Source organism: Gouania willdenowi, chromosome 1 (assembly GCF_900634775.1).
Source record: "Gouania willdenowi chromosome 1, fGouWil2.1, whole genome shotgun sequence".
In the NCBI taxonomy this organism is placed as follows: Eukaryota; Metazoa; Chordata; class Actinopteri; order Blenniiformes; family Gobiesocidae; genus Gouania; species Gouania willdenowi.
The window spans coordinates 39669064-39679096 of NC_041044.1; positions in this window are offsets into that span (position 1 = coordinate 39669064).

The following is a 10033-nucleotide window of genomic DNA, read 5'->3' on the forward strand; positions in this document are numbered from 1 at the left end:
CAAATAAACATCAAATAAGGTAGAATCGGGTCTAGGTATGAAAATGATTTTAAAACGATATTGCAGCATTGAGCGGGACATGGCACAAATTGAAAATTTGACAAATCATGCATAGTTTAAGTACAATTTTTGATACACATGCACATTGTGTTTCCATAGGGAAGCGCAAAGTCCTTCATCTGAATTTAGGTGGAAAAGTTGCAAATAATGCAGGTAAAATGATCATTTTTTGATGAGCGCTGTGACATGATTTATTAGTTTAATTAGCGCGATATAAATAAAGTTGAATCAAATTGAATCAAAGTAATTTAATTGAAATTATTCTATTCTCCGCTCAACTTGTTAAAGTAACTAAAATATTAACTAAATACTTTGGTTAGTTGGTCAACTTTACAGTTTATACAACTGTTGGTGTACTTGCTGTTAGTCTAAAAAGTATTAAATAAGAAAACATTACACCTGGTATGTAATCAATCTCTAACTTTATCAGCTGTCACCTCACAAAATAAAATCTGTTCCCAGTGATAAACACATACTTACAATAAAAGAGTGCCTTCTCCTGCATATTGTTTTAGCTCAGGTATTTTCTCAGAATCCTAAAATATGATCAGATAATGAATCTCAGGGGACCTCTGGGTCTCTGAGACGAGAGGCTTATGTTTGTTCATAAATATGGTAAAAGAAATAGATTTTTTTTTTTTTTTTTTTTTTAAATGACAAAAAACATGTGAATTTGAATTTTCTTCCATTTTTGCCCATTTATTCAGATGATATGAGTCATTTGTGGACGGTATTTAAAAAGGCAAACTGCAAAGACACCAGAGGCATGTTTTTGGTTGGTTAGGTTTTTATTCTACATTTATAAGATCTCAAAAATAACTTATTAATGGGTTGCACCTTTTCCATTTCTTTTGTTCAGTAACAAATGGATGTGATTGCTTGTTTTTGACTGGTGTCCTTTACAGGAGTGGTTCCCAACCACAGGCCCATGCACTGATACAGGTCCATAGACCAATTATGACATTTGAAATTAATAATATGTACGTTTTAGTTGCTACTTTAGCTTTTATGCTCATGACTTCTTTAATTGACAGCAGTTAACCCTCATATTATCCTCAAATATTACTAAGGCTTTTTACCCTTGGAGACAATATGACCCTTGAAATATGCGCCTCCAAAAAAGCAACTTTTAGTGTCAGACACTTTGTTTATTTGTTGAATGCATAAATAAGCCCTTGATAATGAAACCTTGACTTGTGATCTAGTGCTACAATTAGGCCAAACTTAAAAGAAAAATGGAATTATTTTATCTTGAATAGTTTCCATTCAAATATTTTCAAATGTACTGACAACATTTATGACCACAAGAGTATGAACCCTATTAGTTGTAGTGATGACATTTCCTGCATCGCCACCATCCGGTCAAACTTTGAGTTTTAGTTAGTGTATCTTTTAAATCCTTTATTCAAATATTTTCTAATTTGGGTGGCACATTCATGACTCTTTCCTCTCACAAACATATTTATTTACTTATTTTTATCTTCTTTTTGCAGCATATTTTGAGTTATGTCAGGCACATTCTCCTCTCAGTCACTTTCACTGTGAAAGAGCTGTTCCAAAACCTCAATGAGAGTAAACATTTTCCAAGAGGACATTTTCAAGAGAGAGAGAGTGTGCAGCTTGCAATACACAGACAGAAAAGTTTCACACAGCAAAAACAGCTTGGGATCACCGATGCATGCAATAGCTGATCAGCACATTGAAAAAATGTAATCATGATTATTTTATGGTCAATCAATTGTACCCATCAAATTAGGAAAAAATCATGAAACGTGAAGCAAAAAAAAAAAAAAGCGTCAAATTGCAACTAGAAGGTGTAGGCAGACCCAAGATGGATGGATGGATGGATGGATGGATGGAAGAATCATCAACAAGATAAAGAATTCAACGTACCAGGGTTCATAAAATCAACTGAATCTAGCACAACTACTGGGAAGTAGGAAAATTATTAATAAATAAGTTCAATAATTGACATGTCATCCTTCTGAGTGTTGATACTTTAAAAAAAAAAAACCTCCCTCCTACCCTCTATTAAAAAATAATCAAAATATACTGTTACTAATTAATACTAAAAATAGAAGAGTAATGAGTAAGCAAACACAGATTTGATGACCAAGTTCAAATGGCTTGCACAGGGAAACAAAAATATCCACAGCAGGTGAAAAATGCTGCAATTGCTGTTCAGAAGTGCTGAAAGAGTGGAGCAAAAAGCCTCTGTCAGAGCCTGAAGACAAAAAACAAGGACAAAAGTGATTGCGGCGCACAAAGGAGACATTGAACCTTCAGAATGATGGTGAAGTACCATCCCAGTTTCAGCTGGAGATGTGGAGTATTGCTCACTGGTGAGACATTCTTCAAAAAGAATCCGTTGTATAGCATTGATCAAGATGTTGCTTTTTTTCCTCAAAAGGTTGTGTGGCCGAAAGTGAATTATTGTAACTTAACGTAGTTGACAATTGTTGTTAATTAGAAGCAGGATCAAAAATGCACTTGATTATTCCGAGAGCTCCCTGGAAATGCTTTCTGAAAGACATTGTGACTTCAAATGCTGTACGTGAGTGTTAAAGGTACATAAACACGGCCACAGGTGAAATAAATCAAGTTAGTGTCCAAACCTTTTCCCAGTAAACAGTCATGTTGTTATATGGCATTTCATACCCAAGGAAAATCAGTGTGTTTTTACATTATTGGTTGATTGATGAAATGTGAAATAGGTTTAGGTGTAAAATTTTTACTTATATTTGAAAAGTCAATATCTACAGTATATATATATATATATATATATATTTATTTCTTTATTTCAGTTATTGCTTGAAGCTTATGAATAAAGATAAGTGACATTATCAGCCCACCGATATTATTGGCCGTTATTAGCCATGAAACGTAATATCAGTATTGGTCTAAATCAATATTCGTTTTTCCACAGACATTGGAAAACCGATAGGTGCTGATGTTTGGGGATAATAATACAAAAATTAATATGGCACTTATTCAATTACTAAAGTTGAATAAGTATTCCTTTTTTGCACAGATAATGTTTATTTGTGGAATACATCTAGTGGTGCATTACATTCAATGTAGCATTAACCTGGTATTTATATATTATACATATGATTTGACCTAAAATGAAGTGTGAGGGGACGGAGTGTCTATGTACTGTATATATCATATTAGTTAGTAATGGAAATCGGAAATTTTGTTTTGTACAATATCAGTATATTAGATATCGACAAAAAGCTAATATCGAACATCCCTACTCATGACCATAGGGGAGGACTGAAATGTAGATAATTTAGTAAATAGAGAGCTTTGTCTTTTAGCTTAGCTCCACTTTTATTATTTTCTAAACAAAATGATTAACATTCATAATACTTTGTATTTATTCCTAGGCTTCTTAAGGTCAGGTTTAGAAATGTTGTTTTTGAAAACAACACTGGTGTATAACATGGTTCCAGAATCATGATTCTGTTATTCCATTTTTAAGAAACGTCTAAGACATTTTGGAAAATCATTCCATGATCCAACATAATTGAACACCAGTGCACAAAGCATGGTTTAAAAAGCCTATAAATAAGCCAATCCTACTCTGTTCACCCCTATGGAATACATGTAGGAAGAAATGCATCAGAGATTGCAAGCCAGACTTTTTTCACGCAACATAAATACCTAATCTCTCAAATGCATGATTTTTATTTCCATAAACACGCTCCTAAACTTTGTAGAAGCTTTGACGGGGGAGTTTAAACTGTCAAAGCTGCAAAGGGTCAACCATCTCTATTTTAAACCTTACAAAGGATTTCAGAGTTGGATGTAACTTCGAATTGTGTGTTTGCAAAGGCAAATCTCATGCTTTTACTGGCTCACAAATATAATGCAATTTTAATTTCTATAGGAACTAAAGACACGAGAAATGATAACTCATCACACCCAGTGTTGCCACGGTTACCTTAAAACAGTAGTTCTTCCGTCAATCATTATTTTTGCACTGACGTTCTACGTTTACATTTGGTTCCAAGTCACATATCTAATGCAGTCTAATAATTTTATGCTTTTTTAATTTCTGGTACATTTCTAGGCTTATTGACTCATTGACAGCCAAAAACGTATAAAGACGTCTTTTGGTTTAGTAACGTTGACTTGAAAGACGTCTAAAGACGTTAATTGTGTTTTTTGGCTGGGGTTGCTAGGAGACAGTGTGACAAAGCTCTCCTGTGAATATCGAGCTTGTACTATGATGTAGTGATCAACTGGTGACCTGTAGGTGGTAGCAGCACACCTTTGGATGAGAGATCACCCGTGATGGGCAGAGCTCAGAGGGAGAGGAAAGGAGTTTACGAGACAGAAAATGGAGCTACGAGAGTTGATGCTGAAGCTCACAACAATCAACCAGAGCATGTGTGGAACTAAGTAGATTATTGAGAGTGTCGTGATGGTGAGGGAAAACGATCAAAAAATGGGGCAAGCACTGACACTCAGCTTGTCCGGGAGGAGGAGGAAGTTGCGTGTGTGGAGAATGACGGGGGACAGACTTGGAGGACAGCCAAAATACAGTAAGAAATCCATTCAACTCTGACATAGATAGCAAAATAATAATAATGTTGCCATCAAAAGCCTGGTCTGTGTTGTTTTTGTAGTTTTATTGAAGGAAACTAATGTTGAGGTGTTCCTAAAAGTCACTAATAGATTTTTTCAGAAAAAGACGTTTTTTCTCAGCTTTTTGTCACAAACTGGCGATTTGTGTGAAACTTGCCTCTATTCAACTGCTGATTACGGAAGAACGAAAATCATCTAAAACTCCAGGCAATATGGGGTTGGCTGCTCTGAAAAGGGCTGGCAGTGAATTAGTTAACTCCTCCTGCACCTATTTTGACAAATAAGCTATCAAAACGTTCAGAATGTTCCCAAGATTTATGCTTGTACATTTATAACTTTTTTTTTTTTTTTTGAAACTGCGTTGACTTTATAGCTCCGATCCCATTTTTAGAGTAAACAGCTGGTTAAACTAGAGTGGAGGTGCTCCAGCTTTCACCTTTAAAATTTCACAAACAAATCACAAAGCATTCAGTATTTAATATGTTCAGCTAATACGATCCACCCATTTCAGTCTTATTGCTATTGTTAAGCTAATGCTAGGTTAATGTTATTGCTAGGTGAATCCTAATGCCAATGCTAGGGTAATTCTAATGCTAGATTAATGTTAATGCTAGGCTAATGCTATTGTTACGTGAATGCTAATGCTAGGTTAGTGCTAATGCTAGGTGAATGTTAATACTAGGTTAGTGTTAATGTTCGGTTAATGCTACTGTTAAGTTAATGATAATGCTCGGTTAATGCTAATGCTAGATTCATACCAATGATATTTTAACACTGTTAATGCAATTGTTAGATTAATGTTAATGTTAGGCTAATGTTAGGTTAGTGCTAATGCTATTGTTAGGTTATTGCTAATGTTAGCTAATCCTAGTTAATGCTAATGCTAGCTAATGCTATATTAATACTAATGGTAATGCTAATTTTAATGCTAGATAATAGTAATGCTAACTTATGCCAAAGCTAATGTTAGCCAAAGTTAATGCTAGCTAATGCTACGCTAATTCAGTGCGAAGCAGGCATGCATCCTCACTTGCATTTTCTTTAGGAAATAGAAATGTTTTAGTTGTATCAGACTTTAATCCAGGACTAGATGAACTATCTGTGTCTGACTCGTCTACTTTGAAATTGCCAGCGTCTGTAGATAAATTTGCATCTCCGAATGCATCTTGGTAAAGCACTATGCTTCATTGGCTAGATGAAGAAAAACAAATAGAGGCACGTAGCGAGGGAAATATATTGCTTTCAATCTATAAAACTGCTTATATCAACATCAACCATTTTGTGATGAAGCAGTAAAGCAAAGCAATGATAAGCGGTGATGAAAAGCCACAAGGCTTTGTCTCGACGCTTTGATGTTTCTAAACTCCAGCCTTCGCCGTTCAATCAGCCAATAACAACGCAAACGAGCCACTATCTCCACTCTGAGTGCGTGTGAAACCAAAGACAAAAGGCGGCACAAACTCCAATGGCACGAGCACTCAACAGAAAATATGTGATGTGCACCAACACAAACAGCCGTGGTATATCAGTTTCTGGAATGGTCGTCATCTACAATATTGTGAAACAAAAGCAGAGGGAGAATCAGAGGGAGTGAGAGCTTGTACATCAAAGCCACACTGCTTGATAGAGATCGTAGCTCATGGCTACAGGGAAATATGCAGCTCATCACTCTCAGCAAGACTGTCACTGTGTGCGTGTGTGCGCGTGTGTGCACACGAGGGTGTGTGTACTGTATGCGGGTGGTTCATCCTTTCATATAAAAAATTTACCATCACTCCTCGTACGAAGGACTCAATCAATACCAGTGTGTGTCAGTGTGTGTAGCCATTCTTGTATGTGTCTGTGTGTGATTTCTCTAATGAGTTCCCATGGTGAGCCGGCCTGGAGCAGATGTGACGCACCAGATGTTTTCCATCTTCCTCTTTTGTCCCCCCCTGCACAAACAACCCCCCATCCTATAGACAATGAAGTACACAAGCTTACATACAGTAATCTAAACCTGCCTCTTTATAGGTACAGTATGTTGGTATGGGTTTCACTAGTTTTTAGATTTACAGATTTACACTCCTCTTACATTTAATTATTAGCTCTACCAAGTAGGTAATATGTTTTACTAGTGTCTATATCTATAATCTGAAAACTACTGAACTGCTTTTGACATGATTTTAACAAAAGAGAGACCTTACAGTGTAAGGTCACTGGCTACAATCTGGCGTGTTTACATTCATGTATTTTTTATTCATGTATGTCCATTAACATGCTCTGTCCCAAACAAAAAATACATTAAAAATAAAAAAAAAAATAAAAAATATATATATATATATATATTTCCAATTAACATGCTGTTTCATATAATTGATTGATCCTAATGTTATGTCGGACTGATTCCTCAGTCATCCCACTGAGTTTCTTAAGTTAAGTTGAGCTGTATTTTACATTTGGGTTTAGAATCTCTTCATGAACAGGAAACCATGCTAGCTGTTGGTCATTTATCCCTTCAGGATTTGTTCACACATGATATACATCATTTAGTATTGGCAAATGCAGGAAATCAAGGTAACAACTTGTTCATGTTATTCCATTTATCACATTTGAATGTGTTGTGAGAACTGCTTTTTCATTTATTATGGGTAATAATCAAGAGAGTACATAATATACAATAAAGAAACACAAAGCCCTTATACAGGAGAAATAATAGCAGTTAAATTTTCTTTTCTTAACCACCCATAGATGTTTTTTGTCTTTACCTGTTACCTGTTTTTAAGCATCGTCGAACAGCATGAGGAAAACAGGGATTTTGTTGAACTCCCTTCCCCCTATAGCTCCACTCTAAAGACACCTTCACAAAGCTGTATATGAATATGAGCACCTACAGTTATTATATAGCTGATACAGCAAAAAATGATGCTTAACTCCAGTTGGGAGAAGCTAATTGGATAAAGGGCTGATGTTAATGTAAGGAAATATGGTGTCATCTGCAAACGCAGCTATTTAACTTGAAGGTTTAGGTGTGGGCGTACCAGAAATGTGTCAGTTAAGAGCGAGAGCAAGTGGGATAAATTGGATGTGATGGAATGATGCCATGGATTGGAAATAAAACAAAGACACATGGCTCAAATATATTGTGTTATTTCTGCCGGTCGTTTATTTTTATTTTCCCCACACTGTTAAAGCGGGTGATATTTTGAGTTTTCCTGTTTTTGACTGTTTTACTTCATGTTTAGAAAACTAGATTGTAATCTGTCAATATGAATCGTTTTTCTGCTGGAGCTTGAGATAAACCGAACATATCTAAACATAATATTAGGTTTTAAAACGTTTCTATGGTTTGAAATCCCCCGATATGGTGCGAGTTCAGGCAAATGGAAAAACATTGTCATCTCCGTGTCTTTTCAAAGCGCTACTATTTCTTCAACACTAGCAATGTTTAATATAACGTTGTTTTTTGCTTTAATTCCCACAATTCTGCTCGCCTCCCAGTGGGAGTGTAAAGGTCCAAAGAAAAAAACGGGATGTGCAAATGGAAGTGGGCTGTGAGAATAGGCTGGACACATTTACTTTTTATTTTAGGGAAATATAAATTAACCTTCAGTGTCCCCTCACTGTTTGGGATTTGAGATGTTTTGCAGAGGCAGCAGGCGGGGGTTACGTTGCCAAAGTTAATCAATTTTAAGGATAACTAATAAGTCTTATCAATCACCAGTGACAGAGAAGATAGAGGGTGCAAAACGCATGAAGGAATCCTGAAAACACAGCTATTCATAATGGAAAAACTGACAAGGAAGTAACAACATTATTATCAGGATCAGAATCAGAAAGGTTTTAAAAGTAAACAGAGCCAAGATCCTGACACTCACTACTTGATCAAAATGACTTTTTCCATGTAATTAATATTTATTGATACACACCATTTTGTATCTATGTCAAGTAAAATTACAAATGTTGGCTTAAAGGGCCCAAATCAACTTTTCTGTGCTTTAAACCTGATAAAGTGCTATTAGGGCTTCATACACATGCCCAAAGTGTTTTTTTCATTGATTCCCTCAATCGTTAGTTAGAGGGTGATTTGCTCCTTTCTTATTGCAGGGTGAGCCCAAACACCTCGCTACAATTTGATGACGCATTCCCACTTTGATGACGAATTTGATGCAGCACTGAGCACTGAGGAAAACAGGCGAGTTTGGGAAAATAAACCTCAAATACTGTGTTTTTGGGGTTCTTAGAACAAATGGAGATGGATGAAAATATCATGACATGGAACCTTTCATTTATGGTGTAAAGTTTGCGTAATAAAGACAATGAGATAGTGACTACATTTTCTATTTGATTTTCTATTTTATTTTGAAAAAACGCAAACAACAAAATGATCAATTATAACAAAAAGATTGTGAAGTCCAAACTTCCCTTTACCTGTTCTATTCATTTATACACCTTTACTACTCCTACTACTACTAATAATAATAATGCAACTACTATCATCACTACTACTGATTTTGACAGAAAATGTTGATTTAGTTTTAGTTATAGTCTTTTGACTAAAATACAATTTAGTTTTAGTTAGAACATAGTTATCTAGACTATTTCAGTTATAGTCTAGTTTTAGTCGAACTAAATTACAGTAAGATTTTGGTTGACTAAATATGTTACAGTTGACAAAAAATATACAGGCTAAGAGTTTATGCCTTTTTTAAAGATTAAATAGCATTAATGTTTGTAAATACACCTAAATGTGTTTTAAATGCTCTCAAATGTCACATTTTATAAGATTTGTTTTCTCTCTTTTTCTTCCTTAAGTTTATGTTCCTCTTTCAAAGGAAACAACACTGCTGATCAGAGACGCTGACAGGTGATTTCAGTCACATAATTCCAGTCCTGACAACATGGAGCTGCACATTGTTTTGCTCTGTTGACTAAAGTTTGAAGTAAATGGATGTCTGATAGGACAGTCTGTGAAATGTGTTAAATCTTTTCTCATTAGCTTCAGCGCTCCGTCCTCACTGACAGGTAAGTGTGAGCCAGTGGAGAAAAGGCGAGAGCTTCTTTCTATCCCAGTGGCAACTATTGATGGAGTCTGTGGGGCTAAGAAACAAGATATCACACGGCAACCAATCTTACTTTGGATTATGTCATATCTCTTTCCCTCTTTAGCTTCTTTCCTCACTACCTCTGCTCAGGGTTCTTTTCACTCAAGTGGACGAATCCTGAAGGTGGAAAGAAACTCAGCAAGCATCTCAGAGATATTGAACGTCCCGTTGAATCTCTACAAATCATTTTTAGAGGCTGCCAATTATACTGGGGCCTCTAAACTTAGATGACTTCAAGGACTTTTTTAAAAAGTCTGAAGTAAAATTCAACTTTGACAGAGTTTTGACAAGTGCGG